The following is a 26,037-nucleotide window of genomic DNA, read 5'->3' on the forward strand; positions in this document are numbered from 1 at the left end:
CAGAAGGCTGAGGCGGACGGATCGCCGGAGCCCAGCAGGTCGAGGCTGCGGTGGCCGGGAGCGGCCACTGCACTCCCGTCTGGGCGACAGAATGAGACTCCAACTCAAAAAAAAAAAAAGGAATCATATCCTTTTTTTGTGGTTGTTGTTTGGTTTTTTTTAGTCCGAAACTCACTCTGTCGCTCAGGCTGGAGTGCAGTGGCACGTTCACAGCCACTGAAGTCTCGACCTGCTGGGTTCAGGTGATCCTTCTGCCTCAGCCTTCCAAGTAGCTGAAACCACAGGCATGTGCTATCATGCCAGGTCAATTTTTTTATTTATTGTAGAGACAAGATCTCGCTATGTTGCTCAAGCTCGTCTCTAACCCCTGAGCTCAGGCAATCCTCTTGCCTCAGGCTCTCAACATTCTGGGATTACTGTTGTGAACCACCATACCTGGCCATATCGTTTTAACTTCTGAATTTCCTGACTACATAGGACTTATTTGTGATAATCAGTGACTTTTTATTTAGAATGCTACTGAAATATAGTTCCACATCTGGCAATATAAGTGTACTTTATCTTCTATATATTTGTATTTGGATCAAGTATTGCCTCATCCCCTTAGGCATGATTCTTATGCATACTGTAAATTTTGCAATCTGTCAATACCATAAAACAAGCTGAGCTATGGCCAACAGTATTTCAACACTCAAGAGTCTCTTTCCAATTCTTTCTGAAATATCTCACTTAGAAAAAAAAACAATATTAGAGGAAGTTGAGGAATATAAGAATTTGGAGGAACACGCTAATTGTGGTTTTGGAATACAATCTTTCCATTTATGAGTTTGTGTTTCAGTGGCAGTCACAGAAGTCTAACAAATAAAAAACCAATAAGTGCCGGGCTCAGTGGCTCAGCCTGTAATCCCACGCCTTTGGGAGGCCGAGGTGAGTGGATTGCCTGAGCCCGCAGGTTCGAGACCCGCCTGGGCAGCGAGACCTCATCTCTATAATAAATCAAAAAAATCAGCCGGGCGTGGTAGCACATGCCTGTAACTCTGGCTACTTGGAAGGCTGAGGTGGAAGGATCGCCGGAGCCCAGCAGGTCGAGGCTGCGGTGGCCGGGAGCAGCCACTGCACTCCTGTCTGGGCAACCGAGTGAGACTCCAACTCAAAAAAAAACCCAATAAGTTACCTAAGTTATTTCAGTATTAACATATTTTTTAAATTTCAAAGTTAAGTCAATTCAGTGAACCTAGGCATTTTGTAATTACCATAGTTTCATTAGTGGAAATTCAGAATCGCATATCTGAAAAAATTGAGTAAATAATTTTGCAATTTTTAGTTTCTTTATCAAAAAGATGATGATACAATAGTATGGCAATCTATGTTGTGGGGTTTGAATTGTGAACAAGTACAGTAAATAATTGTATTTAAATAACTATAAAAAGTCTGGCTGTAACAGATAGAGATCATACAGCACTAAAAACAAAAGTGAGAGACTTTAGATATCATATCCTTAAACTATATATATATGAAAACTGAGGCTTATAAGTAGGATAGCCAGATTTAGTAAATAAAAATACAGGATACTCAGTTACATTCGAATTTCAAATAAACAAAGAATAATTTTTGACATGAGTATGTCCCCTGCAATATTTACTTATACTAAGGAATTCTTTGTTATCTATCTGAAATTCAAATTTAACTGGATGTCTTGTATTTTATCTGCCAATCCTACATATAGAGGTATCATAATTCCTTTTGTTCGCTTCTTTGTATTTTTCATTCTCATGTTGTAAATTAAATTTCTAGATTTATTCATATAACAATAACTTTATAACCTCTCACCCATTCCCCACTGAATTCCCAATCCTCCACCCCACCCCCAGTACCCATCATTCTACTCCGTGTTTCTGTGCATTTGATGTTTTACAGATTTCACATATAAGTGAGATCATGTAGTAATTTTCTTATATGTCTGGCTTATTTCACTTAGCATAATGTCCTCTAGGTTCACTCATGTTATTGCATATGGCAGGATCTTCTTTTTTTAAGGTGAAATAATAGTCTAAAAATGTATATATAGCACATTTTGTTTGTCCTTCAATAGACACTTTGGTTGTTTCCATATCTTGGTTATTGTGAATAATGCTGCAATAAATATGGGAGTGCCTACAGCTTTATAAGATGATGATTTCATTTCCTTTGGATATATAATCAGAATAGGGATTGCTGGGTCATATGGTAGTTCTATTCTTAATTTCTTTCATTCTATTTTAAGTTCATTGTCCCTTACACTGGCTGCATCAATCTACATTCCCACCAAAGTGTATGAGTTCCCTTTTCTCCTCACCTTTGCAAATGTATGCTATTTCTTGATAAAAATCATCCTAACGTGTGAGGTGATATTTCATTGTGGTTTTGATTTTCATTTCCCTGACGATTCATGATGTTGAGCACCTTTTCATATACCTATTGGTCATTTTTATGTCTTCTTTGGGAAAAAATATGTTTATTCAGGGCCTTTGTCCATTTTAAAATCAGGGTTTTTTAAATTTTTTGCTATTAAGTTGGTGAATTTCCTTATTATTTTGGATATTAACCCCTTATCAGATAGATAGTTCATAGCTACTTCTGCCCAATCATAGACTCCCCTTTCATTTTGTTGGTGGTGTCTTTTTTTGTGCAGAAGCTTTTTTGTTTTAATTAGTAACACTTGTTTATTTTTGTTTTTGGCGTCATATCTAAAAAATATTTGCCAAAATATTGCCAAGACCAATGTCAAGGAGCTTCTCCTCTATGTTTTCATCTTAAGAGGGTATAATTCTTTTCAGAGGACATTACACCTAATTATATACCAATGTAGGAACAGAAACGGAACAATTACAGGGTTTACTGATCACCCACACAATGGATAAAGCTATATGGTAGCACGTTTTAGGAAAAAAATAATTATGTATCATAACCAAAGTTTCAAAAGACACTGAAAACAATCTAATCATTTAAGATGGAAACTTTTCAATCAATTGACTCTAGTTATCAAACTCCGAATTACTTTATTCTTTATTGGAAAGGTGTTCACCAGAAATTGTTGAGTTTTGGTTTTTTTTTCCTTTGGTTTGGTTTGGTTGCTAATAAAAAGCATAGCTCCTCAATTGGTAATAATTGTTAACTAGATCTGAATAGCAACTATTCCTCAAGGCATGTTTTCTGAATACAGACATAACTCAGAGATATCGCAGGTTCTGTTTTAGACCACTGTAATACAGTGAATATTGAAATAAATTCATATGAATGTTTTGGTTTCCCAATGCATATAGAAGTTATGTTTACATTATACTGTAGTCGACTAAGTGTGCAATAGCATGCATGTCTAAAAATGTGTACACCTTAATTAAATATGCTCTGTTGCTAAACATGCTGAAGATCATCTAAGCCTCCAGTGAGTTGTAATATTTTTGCAGGTAGGGAGTCTTACTTCGATATTGGTAGCTGCTGACTGATCAGGGTGGTGATTACTGAAGGTTGGGGGACTGTAGTAATTTCTTAAAATAAGACAACAGTGATGTTTGCTGCATAATTCATATCTTCTTTTCTTTTTCTTTTCTCTTTCTTTCTTTTTTTTTTTTTGAATAGGAGTCTCACTCTGTTGCCCAAGCTGGAGTGCAGTGGCATGCTCACAGCCAGTGTAGCCTCAACCTGCTGGGCTCAGGTGGTCCTTCCACCTCAGCCTTCGAAGGAGCATGCGCCACCATGCCTGACTAATTGTTTTATTTATTATAGAGATGAGATCTAACCAAGTTGCCCAGGCTGGTCTCAAACCCCTGAACTCATACAGTCCTCTCGCCTCCACCACCCAAAGTTCTGGGATGACAAGTGTGAGCCACTGTGCCTGGCATCTCTTCTTTTCATGAACGATTTCTCTGAAGTATGGTGATCCTGTTTGATAGCATTTTACCCACAATAGAACTTCTTTTTAAAATTGGAGTCAATCCTCTCAAGCCCTGACTTTGTTTTATCAACTAAGTTTATGTAATATTCTAAATCCTTTATTTTCATTTCAACATTGTTCAGAGCACCTTTATCAGGAGTATATTCTATCTTTTTTTTTTTTGAATTGGCATCTCACTCTGTCGCCCAAGCTATAGTGCAGTGGCACACTTCACGGCCACCGAAGCCTTGACCTGCTGGGCTCAGACAATCCTTCCGCCTTAGCCTTCCAAGTAGCTGGAACTACAGGCACGTGCCACCACACCCAGCTAATTTTTTGATTTATTGTAGAGATGAGGTCTCGCCAAGTTGCCCAGGTTGATCTTACCAAAGTAAGTGTCACAAAAAACCTATCAAGGGGAGACTTCTATGTGCCTTGTGTTTGAGTGCCCCCTTTGGACACTGTATATCCTTTCATTGCATTTGTATGCTGACAAACTATATTTAAAAATTCACAGCAAATCATAAGTCTTCAACATGGCTAGATGATAAACTTGCTTTATGTTCTATTCCATTTTAAATATCAAAAATAAATAATAGAAAGCAAAGGAGAGGTCGGACTCGGTGGCTCAGCCTGTAATCCCAGCACTTTGGGAGGCCAAGGCTAGTGAATTTTCTGGGTCCTCGGGTTCAAGACCAGCCTAAGCAACTTGGGAAGACCTCGTGTTTACAACAAAATAAAAAATTAGCCAGTCATGGTAGCGTGTGCCTGCAGTTCTGGCTACTTGAAAGGCTGAGGCGGAGGGATCACTGGAGCCCAGTGGATCATTCTAGTAAATGTATCTCATTGTGGTTTCTATTTATTTATTTATTTATTTATTTTTGTGTTGGAGTCTCACTCTCTTGCACAGGCTGGAGTGCAGTGGCATGCTGACAATCACTGCAGCCTCCACCTGCTGGGCTCAAGCTATTCGTCCGCCTCAGCCATCCAAGTAGCCGAAAATACAGGCCTGTGCCACCACACCCGGCTAAGTTTTTGATTTATTGTAGATGTGAGATCTCACCAAGTTGCCCAAGCTGGTCTTGAACCTCTGGAGTCAGGCAATCCTCTCACTTTGGCCTCCCAAAGTGCTGGGATTATAGGCATGAGGCAGTGCGCCCGGTTGTAGAGTCCATCTTTTTTTTTTTGAGTTGGACTCTCACTCAGTTGCCCAGACTGGAGTGCAGTGGCCGCTCCCGGCCACCACAGCCTCGACCTATTGGGCTCCGGCTATCCTTCCACCTCAGCCTTCCAAGTAGCTGGAACTACAGGCGTGCGCTACCACGCCCGGCTTATTTTTGATTATTGTAGAGATGAGGTCTCGTCAAGTTGCCCAGACGGGTCTTGAACCCGCGGGCTCAGGCAATCTACTCACCTCGGCCTCCCAAAGTGCTGGGATTACAGGCTGAGCCACCGAGCCCGGCTCTAATTTTTTGATTTTTATTGCAGAGATGAGGTTTCGCCAATTTGCCCAGGCGGGTCTCCGTGGGATCAGGCAATTCACTCACCTCGGCCTCCCAAATCGTGGGATTACAGGCTGAGCCACCGAGCCCAGCCTGTAGATTCCATTTTAAGAAACCACTTTTTTTGCTCATCCATAACAATTCCTTATCTGTTCATATTAGGTCATGAGATTACAGCAATTCAGTCACATCTTCAGGCTCCACTTCTAGTTCTTCATCTCTTGTTATTTTCACCACATCTAAAATTGTTTTATCTACTGACATCTTGAATCTTTCAAAATCATTCATGAGTGTTGAAATCAAAAATGATTCACACATGACATACTGTCCAGCCATGCCCTTCCAGGCCAAAAAAAAAAAAAGCTGAGCATGGTGGCTCTTGCTTATAATTCCAGCACTTTGGGAGGCCGAGGTGAGAGGATTGCCTGAGCCCATGGGTTCAAGACCAACCTGGGCAACTTGGCAAGATCTCACCTCTACAATAAATCAAAAAATTAGCTGGGCATGGTGGCACACACCTATTGTCCCAGTTACTTGGAAGGCTGAGGTGGAAGAATTGCCTGAGCCCAGCATGTTGAGGCTGTGGTGGCCATAAGCATGCCACTGCACTCCAACCTGGGTGACAGAGTGAGACTGTGACTCGAAAAAAAAAAGAGTCACATCCTGAGTGCTTAACACAGAGTTTAGTGTGCATGAGATCCATCATGTTTATTGACAATAGAAAAGCAAGAAGAAGCCGGGCTTGGTGGCTCAGCCTGTAATCCCACACCTTTGGGAGGCTGAGGTGAGTGGATTGCCTGAGCCCGTGGGTTCGAGACCTGCCTGGGCAGTGAGACCTCATCTCTACAATAAGTCAAAAAAAAAAAAATCAGCCGGGCGTGGTAGCACATGCCTGTAATTCCAGTTATTTGGAAGGCTGAGGCGGAAGGATCACCAGAGCCCAGCAGGTTGAGGCTGCGGTGGCCAGGAGCGGCCACTGCACTCCAGTCTGGGCAAAAGAGTGAGACTCCAACTCAAAAAAAAAAAAAAAAGAAAAAAGAAAAGCAAGAAGGATAAAACAGGTTTCCTTCCTTCAGGCAGCTTGCTCCCTTTCATGAGTGTGGTAAGACATTCACACACGACATGAATGAAAGCAGTACACAAATATGTCCTTAGGTCCAACAGGATGGAGCTAGTCCTCAAGAAATTCTGAGAATAAAGAAATCTATGCAAACCTTTGTGAAAGAGAGAGATCAAGATAGATGTAAATTTGAAGACAGAAAATGCAGATACAAAAGTAATCCTGATTCTGGAAACAGTATGAACTAATGTGGACTGATTGAACGAACTCTTGGTTTGAGACAACCTGGAGCCCAGTCTACAGGAGCATTTATGTTAGAAAATTGAATGAAATGTCAAAACTTCCAGGAGGACCTTGAATTTAAGGATGGATATATACACCATATAAAAGGCCAAGGTCATGTTATAGGTGATACTTTTAAGACTATGTAACTGAATGAGTGCTCAAGAGACAGCCCAAGAGTTTCCTATATACCCAAGAGAGAGCAAAGGGAAATTACCACCTCCCCAAAGCAGGTCCTTTGGGAGAAAGTAAAATGATATTGTCATTTTTACCTATGTACACTAATATTTACCAGTGATTAAATTTCAGAATTACATAATTCCTAGTGAATTTTCACTGTTGTGTATTTCTTACTTAAAATGAGAAGTGCTTTAAAATAGAAATTCTGGACACGGTGGCTCACGCCTGCAATCTCAACACTTTGGGAGGCGGAGGCAAGAGAATTACCCACAAGTTTGAGACCAGCCTGGGTACCATGGCAAGACCTTGTATCTTCAATAAATCAAAAATGATCTGGGCATGGTGGTACACGCCTATAGTTCCAGCTACTTGGAAGGCTGAGACGGAAGGATTCCTGAGCAGGCCAAGGCTGCGATGGCCATGAACGTACCCCTGCACTCCAGCATGGGTGGCAGAGTGAGACTCCGACTCAAATAAATAAATAAATAAATAGAAATTGATTTGCTTATGTCTTTGAAGCTAACACTCTTTGGATCTACATTTTTTTTTTTTTTAGCTCAACATCTCTTCCAGTTAAAACATTTACTGTTTTACCTCTTTTCTCTGGATCACCACTCACTGCTACCTATGCAAATTACTCCAAAAATGACTCTTAGAAGGCACAAATTTACATTGGCTTTACCAGGATATTAGAAACCCACCATGTAAATTCTGCAAAGAATCTCTTTCTAGAAATTGTAATGAGCTCCAGGCTAAAATAGGCCAAAGCATGTATATATTAGTTTCAGACTCAAGTTATTTACACATTTGTGAGTCCTAAGGGAAAAAGACTTAGGGGAAAAAAAGCAAATTCATTTTCATAAAAGCTTTATTTCTTGTATCACTGCCTTATCATATTTGAAAACTTAGAAAAAGAATGGGGAATTTCCCTTTAAAAAATGTCTATTTCAGGCCAGGCCTGCTGACTCAAGCCTGTAATCCCAGCACTTTGGGAGGCTGAGGCAAGAGGATTGCCTGAAGCCAGGGGTTTGAGACCAGCCTGGGTAACTTGGTGAGATCTCATCTCTACAATAAGACAAAAATTAGCCAGGCGTGGTGGTGTGCATCTGTAGTTACAGCTACTTTGAAGACTGAAGCAGAAGGATCACCTGAGCCCAGAAGGTCAAGGCTGCAGTGGCCACAAGCGTGCCACTGCACTCCAGCCTGGGCAACAAAATTAGACTCCAACTCAAAAAAAAAAAATTCTACTTCAGTTCAACTAACTTTGCAAACCATGACTCCTTTAAAGAACCCAAACTTGTCCTCCTTGGCCAGGTCTCTGCTGGCAGATTACGGTTGCACTCAGAGAACTCTGATCTGAATGAAACTTGGGTTTGGCACTTCAGCGTGTAGGAACAGAAAACTCTGATGCAACCCTGAACAATACAAATACATAACGCATAGTAATAGACAGAGCCAGTAATGCTGGGAAGGACAAGACAGAAAGGAGAGTATTTAAATCTCCTAAATTGGCTCTTTTGTGGTTCACTTTTAAAAGTCTTTAGAATTTCTTCAATCTCAAGTCATCTGTCTTCTACAAAAAAACCAAGATAATAGCAATAATTACTATATATTTAAGACTTACTGGGTTCCAGGAACTGCACTAAGTAAGCCCTTTATGGATATTATCTCATTTAATAGTCACAAAACTATATGTTTAATATTATTACCATATAGCAATTTTACTGATAAAAGAACTTATAATCATAATTTCAAAAAGCACCTCAGAATAGAATAACACTGGCTTGGCCTGGTGGCTCATGCCTGTAATCCCAGCACTTTGGGAGGCTGAGGTGGGATGATTGCATATGGCCAAGAATTTGAAACCCGCCTGGACAACACAGTGAAGCCTCATCTCTACAAAAAAATTTTTAATAAATTACCTAGGTATGGTAGCTTACTCCTGTAGGCCTAGCTACTCAGGAGGTTGAGGCTAGAGGATCACTTGACCCCGGGAGTTCAAGGTTACAGTGAGCTATGGTCACTCCACTGTACTTCATTCAGCCTGGGCAACAGAGTGAGACCCTGTTTCTAAAAAACATTACAAATTTATAAAAAATTTTAAAGAATATTATAATGCAATAGGAATGAGCCACTAGTATCTTTTTCACAAATGTAAAGTAGGGTATCACAACACTGTAATGGGCTCTTATTAGATGTTACTGATTAGCCAGGCTCGGTGGCTGAGCCTGTAATCCTGTGCCTTTGGGAGGCTGAGGTGAGTGGATTGCCTGAGCCCGCGGGTTCGAGACCTGCCTGGGCAGTGAGATCTCATCTCTACAATAAATCAAAAAAAAAATCAGCTGGGCATGGTAGCACATGCCTGTAATTCTGGCTACTTGGAAGGCTGAGGCGGAAGGATCGCCGGAGCCCAGCAGGTCGAGGCTGCGGTGGCTGGGAGCGGCCACTGCACTCCAGTCTGGGCAACAGAGTGAGACTCCAACTCAAAAAAAAAAAAAAAAAAAAAAGATGTTACTGAGTTTCTATATATATAGTAATAACTGACTTGGCATTTCATATCCAAGAAAAGAAGGTCATGGTCCTGATAGACAACAAAAGGTCTGAACCTTTACTACTCTTTTTCATTTCTGTCCCAACCTCAGCAAGTGTATATTCATAAAATCTTCATGATTGACTTTACATAAGAAATAAAGGAAGCACTGGCCAGACAAAATGGAAAGAAATGTCATTTATCCTTTTTTAACTTTTTATTATGTTAAATATGTAATTAAACATGTATTGTGTAATTCTGAACTTAGTACCATCAGATGAGTTCTATAGCTTTCCTTTTTTTTTTTTATTGTAGAGATGATTTTTTGGATTTATTGTAGAGATGAGGTCTGGCTGCCCAGGCGGGTCTCGAACCCACGGGCTCAGGCAATCCACTCACCCCAGCCTCCCAAAGCACAGGATTACAGGCTGAGCCACCGAGCCTAGCTAGCTTTCCATTTTTTATTGAATACACTCCCACTTTTACTGTGGGGTAAGCTTAAAAGTTGTCCAAAGAAAAACTTCAGAGTGGTCTCCATTTGTATTGATTCATTGCTAAAATTCTTTATCTTTATTGGACAGATGACTAGTCCTTTTCAACTATCCTTAAGCTTGAGATTTGCTGGGCTTCTGTTACCAAGATTTGTCTCAATTTCCATCCACTAGTCTCAATACTGGACTCATATTCTTGGAAATTGCTATTTTATTTTTTAATTATACTTCATTATTTCTTTCTAACACAAACATGTGGTTACCTTCTTGCTCCTTTAATTATTTTTCCCATTAAGAAAATGTGTAATAATAATCATTATTTTTATTTAAAAAAAAGAAACATTCATTCAAAAAATACATAAAATGGTTTACATTTTATATATGTATAAGAGAGGCACTTGAGAGAGATTATGATAACAAATTCTTTTTTCTTTTTCTTTTTTTTTTTTTTTTTTTTTTGAGTTGGAGTCTCACTCTGTCGCCCAGACTGGAGTGCAGTGGCCGCTCCCAGCCACCGCAGCCTCGACCTGCTGGACTCCGGCGATCCTTCCGCCTCAGCCTTCCAGGTAGCCGGAATTACAGGCATGCGCTACCACACCCGGCTGATTTTTTGATTTATTGTAGAGATGAGGTCTCGCTGCCCAGGTGGGTCTCCAACTCGCGGGCTCAGGCAATCCACTCGCCTCAGCCTCCCAAAGGCATGGGATTACAGGCTGAGCCACCGAGCCCGCCTGATAACAAATTATTTATGTATTACTGTAGCATATAATTATCTACTTGAGAGAACAAAGTTGTGTCAATATTACTTTATATTTACTGTTACATATTTAATAAATAAACAAACCTATCTAACTTAAAGGATTCACAATAAAATTAAAGTTGGTGATAAATTCAGGTAGCTATGTTTTTTTTTGTTTGTTTGTTTTCGAGTTGGAGTCTCACTCTGTTGCCCAGACTGGAGTGCAGTGGCCACTCCCGGCCACCGCAGCCTCGACCTGCTGGGCTCCGGCGATCCTTCCGCCTCAGCCTTTCAAGTAGCTGGAACTACAGGCGTACGCTACCACGTCCGGCTGATTTTTCTATTTATTGTAGAGATGAGGTCTCGCTGCCCAGGCGGGTCTCGAACCCTCGGGCTCAGGCAATTCACTCATCTCAGCTTCCCAAAAGCATGGGATTACAGGCTGAGCCACCGAGCCCGGCTAGGTAGCAATGTTTGACCCTCAAGTTTAATATCCTATTTCTGCCAACTTAAACACTTCCACCAAAAGATTCTTGCTATCTGCAGGTACATGTGAAAATGAATCATAGTCACACCACCACTGAATTATACCTGCCAACTTATGACTACTGGTATTTAACATAATTATGAATAATCATGATTCAGAATGGGAAAATCACACGAGGAAAACAGGCCAATTCTGATATGTATCATGTATAATCAAGACAACAAGTCTTTTGTTTGCTTACTGGTTATATAAATGTTTACCCTATTAATGACTCTACTACAACCAAAGCCTAGTACTGGTATAACTTCAGTTGTAGTTTGAAATAATAATCTCCCCATAATAATTATCCATGTTGTTTAACTATTAACTTTTTGCAGGGAAAAAAACTGGAATTCTATTCAGCCAAAACCAAATACCTAGCTTATTCCACATATAGTTATATATAGAATATGTATGGCATACATGCACACCTGCAGCTTTTAGACCCTTTACCTTGGCTTAAACTCAGTTATTTATTTTATCTTGTAACCACCACAACAGCAAGATAAGGTGACTTGCAGTTCAGATAGCTTCCCTCTTATCTCAGGATCAGCTGACCATGTAATCAATGCTATTGTGTATAAAGGCGAAATAATCAACAAATCAGTGAAACAAAAACAATTGGTGGCACTGGGAAACTGTCTCTCAGAACAAATGGCTTAGAGCTGCTATGTGTCTCAGATTTTTTTTTTGCAGGTTAATTAGCACACATTCATAGAAAATAGATATAAAATGTGTCTAAAAGCAGAAGGGGTTAATCACTCTCTCATAAATTTAAAGCCTTCTAAAGTCTCTATTCCTTCTCTATGATCTCAGACCAAGCCCTTGATGGGGTAGAAGTATTCATGTTCTAGAACACAGAACAGATAAATTAACTCTGTACCCTTAAGAAGTCACACTTTCCTCTCTTTAGTCTTCCTCCATCAACTCCAATCCAAACTCCTCTTGCCATGGGGCAGAGGGGAATTTGTGGAGACCTGGAATTTATTCTCTATTAGACTATAAAGGAGATAATACACGGGAATCCCAAAAAACTGGGATTTTTACAAGTGACCCCTTTGTAGTACACTCGGAATTTGTTCCTCCAGATCAAATGGTCAGCCTTAGTTTTTATCTGGAAGTTTTGAGAAGGTTGTTTTATGATTTGTGGAAGAAATGTTCTGAGTTGTGGTAAACAGGTGACTGGTTATTCCACCGTGACAATGCAACTGTCCACACTGCGCTGTGTGTTCAGCAGTTTTTGACCCAAAACAACATGACCTCCATTGCCCCACCCTCACTGTTTACTCAATCTCACCCCAAGTGACTTCTTTTTGTTTCCTCGATGAAACAAATCCTCAAAGGGAGACGTTTTGCTGATGTGGAAGACGTGAAACAAAAAAACAGCAGAAGCACTAAAAGGCATCAAAACTGAGGAGCTCAAAAACTGTCTTGAGTATAGAAAAAAGCAACTTGATAGGTGTATTGCATCAAACAGAGAGTACTTTGAAGGTGACTGAATTTTAAACATGTAAGAATAAATACATAATTTTAAAAAATAAACTGTTTTCTTGGGTCCCCCTTCGTATATGTTCAGTGTAATTCATACAATTTTTTAACAAAAAGATTCAGTTTGCATATTTCCTCTTTTTATAGCATTATGCAATTTTTTTTTTTTTTTTTTTTGGAGTCTCACTCTGTCGCCCAGGCTGGAGTGCAGTGGCAAACTCAGGGCCACTGAAGCCTCAACCTGCTGAGATCAGGTGATCCTTCCATCTCAGCTGGAACTACAGACATGCACCACCATGCCCTGCTACTTTTTTATTTTTTATTTATTATAGAAATGAGATCTCGCCAAGTTGCCCAGGCTGGTCTCGAACACTTGGGCTCAGGCCTCTCAAAGTGCTGGGATTATAGGCGTGAGCCACCACGCTGGGTGACATTATGCAATTTTTTAATGCAAAGATCCAATTTGCATATTTCCTCTTTTTATTGTATTATGCAATGCTTTGTTGAGTTTCCTTCTAGTCTTTTCCCTCTTACTTTTATCCTTTTCCTTCAGGGCTTGCAATCACAGGTTCAGTATAAAAGATTTATAGTTCCCAAATGTGGAAGATACAAACAAGATGCTGGCCAAAGTTTAGAATCTTATTTAAAAAAGTGAACCTTTTACCTGATTATTAAATATCCCCTTTATTAAATAACATGGTGTGATTGAGAACAGGTGACTTCTCTTTGTGCTATGCTCTTAGTTACGTGTTTCAAAGAGCAGGTACAGTGGCAATAAAAAACAAACTTCCTGTCTCCTGGGCTCCCGATATATATCTATATGTCTATATCTATATATAGATATAGATTTTTTTTTAAGAAAGCAGGATTTATTAAGAAGGCAAAAAAGCTCCCACAGTGGGAGGGGACCCAAGGGAGTTGCCTGGCTCCTAATATTTTTGTAGACAAGATGACCATAGGGTCAGTGGGCCAGAAAAAGCCGATTCCTTTTAAAAACTTAAATACACTAAAATGTTAACAGCCATTATTTTGGGTGTTTGATGTTTTTTCTTTTACTTTTCTTAAGCAATGCTATTCTTCTCCTTTTGTTCCTGTGCATGGCATTTATCATCTCATACTTGTCCATACATATACATGTTCAGGCACCATTTTTGTCTGGAGGCAGAGACTGTTCCTAAGTTCACTTTGTGCAACTTATATGAATTGAAAAAAAAAAGTTTCTTTTATTAACTTTTTTTTTCTTTTGAGTCAAGGTCTCACTCTGTCATACAAGCTGAGGTACAGAGGTACAATCACGATTCACTGCAGACTCAGCCTCTTGGGGCTCAGGTGATTCTTTTGCCTCAGCCTTCAGAGTAGCTGGGACTACAGGAACGCACCACCACACCTGGCTAATTTTATATTTTTATTTTTGTAGAGACGAGGTTTCGCTATGTTGCCCAGACTAGTCTCAAACTTTTGGGCTCAAGCAATCCTCCCACCTTGGCCTCCCAAAATGCTGGGATTACAGATGTGAGGCAGTGCGCCTGGTCTCATTTCTTTCAGTTTTATGAATCAAATTAAACTTTTCCAACTTCTTTTGGCCAACATGGTGGGAAGACTACCACCAACTAATTGCTGGCTTGTTTTGGTGCATCTCCCTCTTGTTGGAGCAGAACACGTGGACTTAAGCAACCCAAGAAAATGAGGGAAGGGCTGTTCCATGACTTGCTCTGGTCAGTGATACTTTGTAGCTTCTTTCTTCTCAGGCTTCTTCTACTGTTGGGGACAGTGGCTTCTCAGAGAAACAGAGCACAAACCCACAAATTCTTTCTGCTGAAGGGAAGCTGATGCACCATCTGCTCCCAGATGTCATGCTTCCCCTAGCTTCATACCCAGGCTCCTGCCACCTAAATAAATCTCACAATTTGAGCCCTTCTCATAGTTTCGAGGCTGGTAGGCTTGGGCTATTTACCCACTTCAACTCAAAGTGCCAGCGTCCATGCCCTCTCCTTTGTTGAACAACACCATTTAATTCTCCTATGGCCATCACTGACCAGAGCAAAATAACAGTATCTCCTCTCTCCTTGCCTCAAGAAGATCAGAACTGAGAAGCAAGGAGCCTAGACATTCTCCCTGAGAGAGAAGGTGAAGATAAATAGATATTCTTTTATGTGAATGAGGCTTTGTCAGAAAAAGATGCAAGTTAATTTATTAATAGCTCACCCTGCTGTTTTATATTTCATACCTCTACCAGTGTTTGGCAGGCAGTTTAAAGAATTACTTCTACATGAATGAAAATTTCTTTACTAAATTTATTTTTCCGCTTTGTGTGTTCAATTCAGTATTTTTTGGGGGGGTTGTTTTTGTTTTTCTTTTTTTCAGTTTTATATAGTATAGGTGCTTTTGAGGAGGCTCATCCACTTTTAGGGCTTCACTAGCATCTGTTTTTATTAACTCACAAATCTACACCAATATTGCTCCAATTTTATATCTTTGTCTACAGTGAGACCTCTCTTAGATGTTAAAATTAGGAAAGTTCACAAGGTGAAATTGGAGTTCATCACTGTTTTCTTACCTCTCCTATTACCAATAAATCCTTGTTTTATGAATAACTTAGACCTCCAGCTTTTGAAACCACTGTCTTCATTTCTTCCTCCAACTTCTTATCAACTTTCGCTGATTTAATACTTCAAGCTTTCAATCTGTTAATGTTTGGTTCATATCACCTTACATGTGATGTCACCAAACAAAGTTAATATTTAGTAAGCATGTTTTATCATAGTAGAAGGGCATCCCTCACTAAATTTTTTAAGTTAATTTTAGCAAAACATATAGTCAGCTTCTTCATTTCAGGACAGAAAATGACTTTACAATCATTTTAAGGTGGTCAGGAGAGATATTTTAGACACTTTATTCCCAATAAAGCAGAAGACAGTTGAGGTTTTACTCTGTCACCCAGGCTGGAATGCAGTGGCACCATCACAGCTCACTGCAGCCTTGAACTCCTGGGCTCTGGCAATCCTCCCTCCTCAGCCTTTTTTTCTATGTTTTTATAGAGATGAGGTCTTGCTATGTTGCCCAGGCTGGTCCTGAATTCTTAGGCTCAAGTAATCTTCTGCCTTGGCCTCCCAAATTGCTGATATTATAGGTGGGAGCTACCACACCTAGCCCCCAAAATATTTTTTGATAGCAACTAACTGCACTAAAAGGATCACTGTGTCTTCTAAAAGGCAGTTTAATAATATTCCCTTGGAAAGCACCTCCTCATGGTTCCTACAGTAGCATAATTAAGTTTTAAGAATATTATATCTTATGCCCACATGCTTGTTTAGTGTACACTTTTCTGGGTCAAATGAAGGCTCCATAAGAGCAGAGGTTCTAATAGAGCTTTTTTTACTGTCTCTTGCATGGAGCATAGAAGGTGTTCAACAAGCATCTGTTAATTAAATGAATAAATGTGAAGGAGTGTGCTTTCTTATGTATTAGAAAAACTAGAAAAAAAGTAATATTTTAAACTATTTGAGGCATGCTGATACATATTTACTCAAATAATTCTCTTTCTCACACAATCCATAACCTCATTCATGTTTTTAGAAGAAAAGAATCAACTACAGTGTGTCCCCCCAAAAACACGTTTACCCTTCTTTAAAAAGAAAGAATGCTCTCAGATGCTAGAAACTTTAAAACATCTGTGACAAAAATACTATATTTGGCAAAATACACCAATGTCGCGCCATGCTTAGTCATCTCCAGATCCTGGTAGTGCAGCAGTTTGCATTTTGACCACATGCCCGAGATCCTCAGATCATAGAGTTCCTGCCACTAAGTAGCGTGTGCTAAAGGCTAAGCCAATAGGCTAAGTGCTTCTTGAACAAAGAGGCTGCAGTGGAATCAAAGTGTTTGCTGAGAGGAAGAGGAAGTAGGAAGCTCTCCCAGCCTAGGGAAGTGGGTAAGTAAAACTAATAGAGGCAGAGAGAGAAAGTCCAATGTGTGTGTCCTTTTCTCCCCTCTTCAATTCCAGAAAGGGGAAATGTAGCAGAAACACTCAGATATGCATGAGATAGAACACTGAAGCATGTGGCCTCTGTCCTTAGACCTTTAGTGGGGGGCAGCTTGGTTATGTCATGCAGTGGAGTGGCCTTGGTGAGAGGAGGCCAACACAGTCTTCCTGCCTTCATGCGGTCTCCTTGGTCAGAAGCTCTCAGAAGGTGCTGATTGAGCCAGGGGGTTAATACAGGCTGGCCTTAGGTCAGGATAAAGAGCTCTCGTATATGAGATACATTAAGGATTCAGTTGCATCACAGTGTTAAAAAGTACTGTATACAGGGATCAGCCCCACCCAGGAGGATCCAGCACATGTGTGGATCTCTGGAGCCATTAATTCTTTCCTCCATGATTCATAGAAGCCCCTATTGGCCCAGAGGCCACATTGTGGAAATGAAATCCTAAAAAACTGAACAGGTACCTGAAAGAGACTGAATCATTTAAAAGTGATACATGGATTAGCAAGATTACCTCACCACCCTCCCTGCCAGGTCACTCACAGGGTGAGGGCTCATGAGCATTACAGTGATTCAGCCATTCTTCTCTTAAGCTCACAGAGGCATCCAACAGAATGTGCTTATTTTTGACAGAGCAGAGAAAGGGATGGCCAACCTCTGCTTGCTTCAGTCTGGGGAGAGAGAAAGGAGTGAGAAAGTTGGCATTCAGTCTTCTGATTGTGTGCAGCTGTTTCCATCCTCACCTTTTTTAAAATTTATTTTTATTCATTTTTAATTTATTTTTCTTTTTAAACTGTTGTCTTCCAACTCATCATGTTGTCGTGGACTTGAGCTTGACAGGGTTTGGCTGGCTGTGAACTGGGATAGGTTTGGCTGAGAATGCAAAAGTGGGTCTCTTTGATGTCTTTGGTTGCTTAAGGGTTTTTTTTGTTGTTGTTAAGAAACACTCTAGCAGCTGCCTGATTCTCACCAAAAAACCAAACCACAAAACCAAAATGCCGTTTTTCAAGTGTATGAATCACTCCTTTTTCCTTTTGATTTTAAACTCCTTCTAAAGCTACTTATGGTTCTCTTATATTGCTTTTTTCCTCCTTTTTCTTTTTTCTTTTCTTTTTCTTAAAACAGCACCAACAAGGACTTGACTTAAGCAAAAAAAGGAAAACAGGTTTAGTTCTAAATAACTAGACAAAAAAAAGGATTAAAAAAATAATCTGTACAACACCATAAACCACTATGACCTAAATTGACGTTTATACAACAGACTACCCAACAAATGAAGAATATATATTTTCAAGTGCACAAACTAGACTCACCAATAAAGACCACATCTGGGCTATAAAACAAACCTCCATATTTAAAAGATTTGAAATCATACAAAGTATATTCTCTAACCCACTGGAATAAAACTAGAAATTAGTAATAATAAGATATTTAGAGAAAATCTTCCGTATTTGGAAGTTAAACAGCACACTTCTACATAGTCCATGGATGGAAAATAAATCATAAAGGAGATTTAAAATATTTTAATCTTTTTGTTAATGAAAATACATCATATGAAAATTGATGCATGCAGCTAAAGCAGTGCTTACAGGAAATTAGTGTTGTTATAAAGCTGTTGCACAATTTAGGGTGACATTTTAATCAGATTGTCAAAGGTTAGTTACTTTTCCTGACTTTATCAGGGGAAATGTAGGTAAATCTTGAGAATGTATACAATATGTATGCAGAGTGATCTTTTATGTAAATGCTAGAATTAAATGTGCTGTAATAATATTTTAGGATAAATTTTATTCCGTGTTTAAGTATCTCTTATATATTTGCTATAAGTCAGTTAAAAAAACATGTGATTCCATACCCAGACGTTTGTTTTTTGTGAGCATTTAGGAAATAAATGTAATATATAAACAAAGACAAATATACAAGATATAAATGAAATATCTATTTACATAGCACATAGTATGTTGCTATTGTTTGGTACAAACATCTCCATACAGCTAGTACTATTTACATATGAAACTTTCAACATAAATTGAAACACTTTGGAAGTACAGCTGTCCCTCAATAACCTCAGGGGATTGGTTCTAGGAACTTTCAAACCCCAACACCCCACCAAAATCTAGACCCTTATATAAAATAATGCAGTATTTGCATATAACCTACGCATACCCCTCATGTACTTTAAATCATCTCTAGATTACTTTTAATATCTAATATAATATAAAAGCTATGTAAATAGCTGTTATGCTGTACTTTTTACTTGTATTGTTTTTTATTTTTATTTTTTTTGAGTCAGAGTCTCACTCTGTCGCCCAGGTTGGAGTGCAGTGGCATGCTCACAGCCACCACAGCCTCAACCTGCTGGGCTCAGGCGATCCTTCCACCTCAGCCTTCTAAGTAGCTGGAACTACAGGCAAACGTCACCACGCCCAGCTAATTTTTTGATTTATTATAGAGACGAGGTCTCACCAAGTTGCCCAGGCTGGTCTCGAACCCCTGGACTCAGGTAATCCTCTTGCCTCGGCCTCCCAAAGTGCTGGGATTACAGGCTTGAGCCACCAAGTCTGGCCGTATTGTTTTTTATTGTTGTATTGTTATTATTTATGTATTTATTTTTCAAACATTGTCAATCTTTGGTTAATTGAATCCGAGGGTATGAAACTTGTGAATATGGAGGGTCAACTGTATTTTGCGGACAGACACAAAGAATTCACTGGTGCAGACACTGGCAAACTGAATAAAAACGTAGATAGATTTTTCTCTTTGTTACAGTAAATACTGATGATTTTTGTGAATATATAGCAGCTTTTCGGGGCTTTTGGGATGTCTAGAGTATTTTTCCTCATGTTTTCTGAAATTTGAGTTCATAGATTACTAGTGGATAAATACCAATTATTAAGAAAAGGAGGTCAGGTTGCAGTGGCTCACGCTTATAATCCCAGCACTTTGGAAGGCCAAGGTGAGAGGATTACCTGAGCCCACGGGTTTGAGACAAGCCTGAACATCTTGGCGAGCTCTCACCTCCACATTAAATCAAAAATTAGCTGGGCATGGTTCCAGTTATTTGGAAGGCTTGGGCAGAAGGATCACCTGAGCCCAGCAGGTCAAGGCTGCAGTGGCCATGAACCTGGATGACAAGAGTGAGGTGAGACTCCAACTCAAAAAAAAAAAAGAGAGAGAGAATAAAGAAAAGGAGATTTGAACATAGCCTCAATGTCTTGGGCTTAGGGGATTCTTTACTTCAGCCTCTGGAGTAGCTGGGACTACAGGTGTGCACCACCATGCCCAGCTAATTTTTGATTTTTTTTTTTTGTAGAGTTGAAATCTTTCTATGTTGCCTAGTTAGTCTTGAACTCCTGGGCTCAGGTAAACCTTCTGCCTCAGACTCCCAAAGTACTGAGATTACAGGCATGAGCCAGCATGCCAAGCCAGAGGGCTCTTTATGCTGCTTTATTAGCCAAATTATAACTAGAATGTCATTTTTCAACCTTTCTTATTGATATTGTGCTTGTTTTATAAGTCCAAGTCAAATCCTACCTCCTTTGAGCAGCCTTCCTTAAAATCTATGCCCCATCCCCAAACAGTGAGTTCTTGCCTTCCTATAAGCCTCATAGCCTCTGTTTACTCTGTCTTCTACTCTCTTATTTGTAGTTCTCTTATTCCAGAAATATGTGTATATACAAATACATATAAATATACAAACATATACGGGATGCCAAAAAAATGTATACACAGTTTAAGTATGATGCTAGCTCAAAAGATAGCATTAATCAAATGAATGCTAGCGTCATCATGCGACAGGTGGGACAGTCAAAGAAAATGGCAGAAGAAAGGTTGAGTGAATGTCATACTACCCATTACTCCTGTAATTCAATTCAACTTTGAAAAATAATGCATAGATAACATCTTTTAAAATGTGTATACATTTTTTGGCACCCTGTAAATATACACACATATTTCTTGATTTCAGACACTCAAAATAACTAGCATAGTAATTTGTACATATTAAGTGTGAGCATTATTGGGGAATGAATGACAAATACCATAATAGCAATTACTCATGTTAAAAGAAAAACTTTAGACAAATTAAATTTAATCGAATTTAACTGAACAAAGAATGATTTGCATTTATATAACCAGCAGCTCTCAGAACCGCAAGAACCACAAGAAGTTCACAGAGCTCTACTCTGCAAGGTAGGTAGGCAGCATTTATGGACAGGAAAGGAAAGTTGAGGTACAGAAATAGCTTGATTGGCTGCAATCCAGAATTTGCCTTATTTGGATGTGATCTGATCAGTTGGCAGCCTGTGATTGGCTGAAGCTCAGTTGCTGTGATTGGCTGAGATTCAGCTAATTGTTACAAAAAATATATGTACTTCTAAATTAGGTTTTCAGTTCTCATCAGCACTGTTTGAGTAAAAATTTATTGTTGATTGTCCTACTAAGAATGCTTAATAACATCATCTTTGTAAACAGTGTTGACACCTTTTTTTGTAGCCCCCTCTTACCTTGTGGTTTTTAGAACACATGAGCATTTCAAACAATTTTTCAAAATCCTTTAAAAATAATATAATAGTATTTGTTCTACTCGAATGTAGGCATTTTGTGCTCTGGGGATGATGTGGAGAAATAAATACAATTGTGAATTTAAAATGAGAGACACAAACAAGAAGAGAAGACTCGCCAAAACCTTGGGTATAAATTGTCACATTACTGTTAAAAACCTGTATTTTATGAACTCCCTTCCATCTGGGTTACTGCAGTAACTCTAGCCCCACAATTTGTTGTTCCTATTTTTCTCAGAGTTCTTGGGATTGGAGGTATGATTGTTAAATTTGAGCTCATGAATAGTCTTCTTATGTTACTCTGGTCTAGATCGTTCTCATACATTCTGTTGTCCTAAAAGCTACTTAAGGGCAAGGACTCTCCACAGGGCCCCCCCCCATAAGCACACACCTCTCTGTACCACAGAAGCTAATCTCTGGTGCTCCCAAAGCTGTATATCCCCAAGCTGCCAGGAAGGTGTCCATTCCTGGAGTCTTCAATGCCCCTGAGGTCAAGCCGCATGCCACACCAAAGACCTATGGTGCCTCTTTTTAAACCTTGGATTTCTCAAACTTCTTCAACTTCTGTTTAGAATTCCTCCCACCATGTGACTCACACAAAAGTCAAGTCCTAAGGCTAGCTTCATTAGTTCTTCAGACATGCCTATACTTTCCTGAGTTCCATCTTAGACTCAAATTTGTACCCTACATTACCATTTGAAAAAAAGATCTTTAAGTCCTGATTTTGTTAGTGGTGGTAGTGTCTCACTCTATCACCAGGCTGGAGTGCAGTGTCACAATCATGGCTCACTGCAGCCTTGACCTCCTGGGTTCAGACAATCCTTCTAACTCAGCCTCCCAAATAGCTGGGACTACATGTGCTCACCATCATGCTCAGCTAATTTTTTTATTTTTTAAAGACAAGGTCTCACTACATTGCCCAGGCTGATCAAAATTGAATTATAATTCTGACAAACAAACAACCAAAAAAAAAAAAAAAACTAAACTAAACAGTAATTAACTCCTGTAATGTATCAGTTTAAACATAATTTCCAAGATCCTTAGTTAGCTTTGATACTTGGAACTAATATTAAATCTAATTGATTAGTGGATATTATTTGGATGCTTGGATAATTTCTAAGTAATATAGAATAGTGAAGCATCAGCCAACACTTTTTGTTCATAGATCAACTATATTTTGGGGATATGTTAACATGCATGTTAATTTCTGTTACTTTAAGAAAGTACATGACAGTGCTTGGTGGCTCATGTCTGTAATCCTAGTACTTTGAGAAGTCGAAGCAGGAGGATAGCTTGAACTTGAGAATTCAAGCCTAGCATGGGCAAAATAGCAAGATCTCACAGCTTTGACTATGTCACGGTACTACAGCCTGGGCGACAGAATGAGACCCTGCCTCAAAAACAAACAAAAACAAAAAGAATGTGTGCAGGGAGTCATTATACACTTGGTTGTGATTTTTGGTGATCTGCTAAATGGCCTCAATTAACTCTCGGTTATCTCTGTGAAATGGAAGTTGGTTAGTTTAGTTCAGGTTTAACTAGTATTGGTGAATGAAACTATACTAGAAGCAACTGAGGCCTGTAAGCCCAGCACTTTGGGAGGCCGAGGTGAGAGGATTGCCTGAGCCCAGTGGTTTGAGACCAGCCTGGGCAACTTGGCAAGACCTCATCTCTACAATAAAAATCAAAAAATTAGTCAGGCATGGCCATGCATGCCTGTAATTCCAACTACTTGGAAGGCTGAGATGGAAGGATCACCTGAGCCCAGCAGGTCAAGGCTGCGGTGGCCGGGAGTGTGCCACTGCCCTCCATCCTGGGTAACAGAGTGAGACTCCAACTCAAAAAAAAAGTGATAAAAATAAAAGGAAAGGGAAAGCAGTGTTATCCTAAGGTAAAATGTCTAGTTCCGGAGTATGAAAGAAGATAGTGAAAAATAAGTGTGAATAGATACAAACAGTTGTAGAATATTTGTAGAAAGTGAATTTTAGTTGCTTTGGTTTATAATTACCTGCAAATGATAAGTCTGAAGAGAAGCATTATAATGTGTTAAAGTTTGGGGAAATTTGCTCAGGTTTAATGGACTTATTTAAAAACAGGAACTTGTGAATAAGTCTCTGCCAGATATTACATTTATGCAAAACTAGAATTTCATTTACTCCTTAAAATTGTAAACAAGTCTTAAGGGTATTTCATCTGCTCTTAACAAGAGGTAGTAAAAAGTTGTTCTTCTGTGTAATTGTCACAGAGAATAGGAATTCTATATCTCACCTTAATAATATTTGATAAGTTGTATTACTGTATATTTTCATGTCCTTGATCATTTACAAACAAAACAAAATGTCCTCATTTCTTAATTTAAATATCTTATTGTCCCTTTGATTAATAGATAGCCAAGGAAAACTATTCACTGTTCTTAGGTATCTATGATCCTTTCTTAACTACACATGTCTACTCTTTTTTTTTTTTTTTTTAATAGAGATAGGATCTCACTCTGTTGGACAAGATGGTGTGCTGTGGCACAATCATAGTGCACTACAACCTTCAACTCCTAGGCTCAACTGATCCTTCTGCCTTAGCCTCCCAAGTAGTTTGACAATAGGCATGAGCCACAGTATCCAGCTAATAATGCTTTTGATTTCACCTTTCTAAGATAAGACCCTACAATGTAAAAAGTATTACTTTCAATGTATATCTTATACCTAGGCTATTTTTTAGATTTCCCAGGGCTGTGGGCAATTTCAATTTTTCTCCCTTTTACTTTATAAAAACAGGAAAATACAAGTAATTGAGCTATTTATTATACTCCATATTTCTTTCTTTCAATTTTTTTTTTTGTTGTTGTTGAGTTGGAGTCTCACTCTGTCGCCCAGACTGGAGTGCAGTGGCTGCTCCCGGCCACCGCAGCCTCGACCTGCTGGGCTCTGGCGATCCTTCCGCCTCAGCCTTCCAAGTAGCCAGAATTACAGGCGTGCGCTACCACGCCCGGCTAATTTTTTGATTTATTGTAGAGATGAGGTCTTGCCAAGTTGCCCAGGCGGGTCTCGAACCCGCGGGTTCAGGCAATCCACTTACCTCAGCCTCCCAAGGCATGGGATTACAGGCTGAGCCACCAAGCTCGGCTTTTTTTTTGAGTTGGAGGCTCACTCTGTCACCCAGGCTGGAATATAGTGGCACACTCATGGCCACTGCAGCCTTGACCTGCAGAGCTCAGGTGATCCTTCTGCCTCAGTCTTCCAAGTAGCTGGAACTACAGGCACATGTCACCATGCCTGGCTAATTTTTTGATTTATTGTAGAGATGAGGTCTCATCAAGTTGCCCAGCCTGGTCTGGCAACCCTCAGGCTCAGGCAATCCTCTCACCTTGGCCTCCCAAAGTGCTGGAATTATAGGCGTGAGCCACTGTGCCCAGTCTGAGTCACCAGGTCCGGCCCATATTTCTTTTCTTTCTTTTTTTTAGTCAGAGTTTAACTCTGTTGCCCAGGCTGGAGTACAGTGGCACGCTTATGGCCACCACAGCCTCGATCAGCCTTCCAAGGAGCTGGAACTATAAGCATGCACCATCACATCTGGCTTATTTTTTTTATTTATTGTAGAGATATATTCTAGAAATGAGGTCTCACCAAGTTGCCCAGGCTAGTCTTGAACCCATGGACTCAGGCAATCCTCTCACTTCAACCTCCCAAAGTGCTGGAATAATAGGCATGAGTCATGTGCCTGGCCCCTTATTTTCTTAAATAGCTATACACTATTATAAAATCTGCATAGGAATAGTTAGCATATCAAAGAAAATCTCTACTTTTCCTAAGTAATAATAATAATGTGATTATGTCATTACAAGTATAAAATATATACAAATAAAATATAAAAATAATAATGTAATTGTTATACTTAAATGTTATTAATACAAATATTTCATTGATTATACTTTACAGGAAGGCCCTGGAGAATTATCAGTGCCCATGTTGTGCATAATGTGTTCTTTCTCTTCAGGGAAACATTGATCAAATCCATAGAAACTGTTATTATCACACCCTAATAAAAGAATTTTACTCTTCCATTCTGATACGCAAAATTATTGTAATAAACTGTCCAGAAAAATTCAATCATATCACCCATATGTGGTGTCTCTTTTCCTCTCTGCCTGGAGGTTGAGCTTTAAACTGCAGGCTAAAAAGAAAGTCTCAGGTTTTTGCAAGGACTGTGTGGTAGGTAGAATTCTAAAATACCAGGCTTTCTCCAAGATTCTTTTATAATTCCCAGAACTGTGACTGTGATGAGTTATCAGGCCTGTGATTGTTATGTCACATGACAAAGCAGAATTTTGCAGATGCAATTAAGGTTACTAGTCAGTTGACCCTAAAAATCCAGAGCATATCCAGGTGGGCCTAATCTAATCACAGGAACTCTTTAAAGCAGAAAGTTTTCTCCAGTTGGTAGCTGAAGGGAAAGTCAGGAATAGTTGAAGGGTGAGATGGCATCAGCTCACTGTTGCTGCTTTAAGATGAAGAGGACCACGTGAGGACGATTACAGATAGTCTCTAGGAGCAGAGAATGGGTCGCAACTGACATCCAGCAAGAAGATCTCAGAACTACAGTCCTATGAAACTGCATTCTGTCAACAGCCTAAATGGGCTGGGAAATGGGACTCTTCTCCAGGGCCTCCAGATAATACTTCATCATAGCCAGCACATTGGTTTCAGTATTGTGAGACCTTGAGCATTGAACTTTGTTGAGCCTAATGTTGTTTGAAACTGCTAACATTGTGATCGTTTGTTACTGGG

The sequence above is a fragment of the Carlito syrichta genome, unplaced genomic scaffold (assembly GCF_000164805.1).
Source record: "Carlito syrichta isolate Samal-C Ts95f unplaced genomic scaffold, Tarsius_syrichta-2.0.1 Scaffold304334, whole genome shotgun sequence".
In the NCBI taxonomy this organism is placed as follows: domain Eukaryota; kingdom Metazoa; phylum Chordata; class Mammalia; order Primates; family Tarsiidae; genus Carlito; species Carlito syrichta.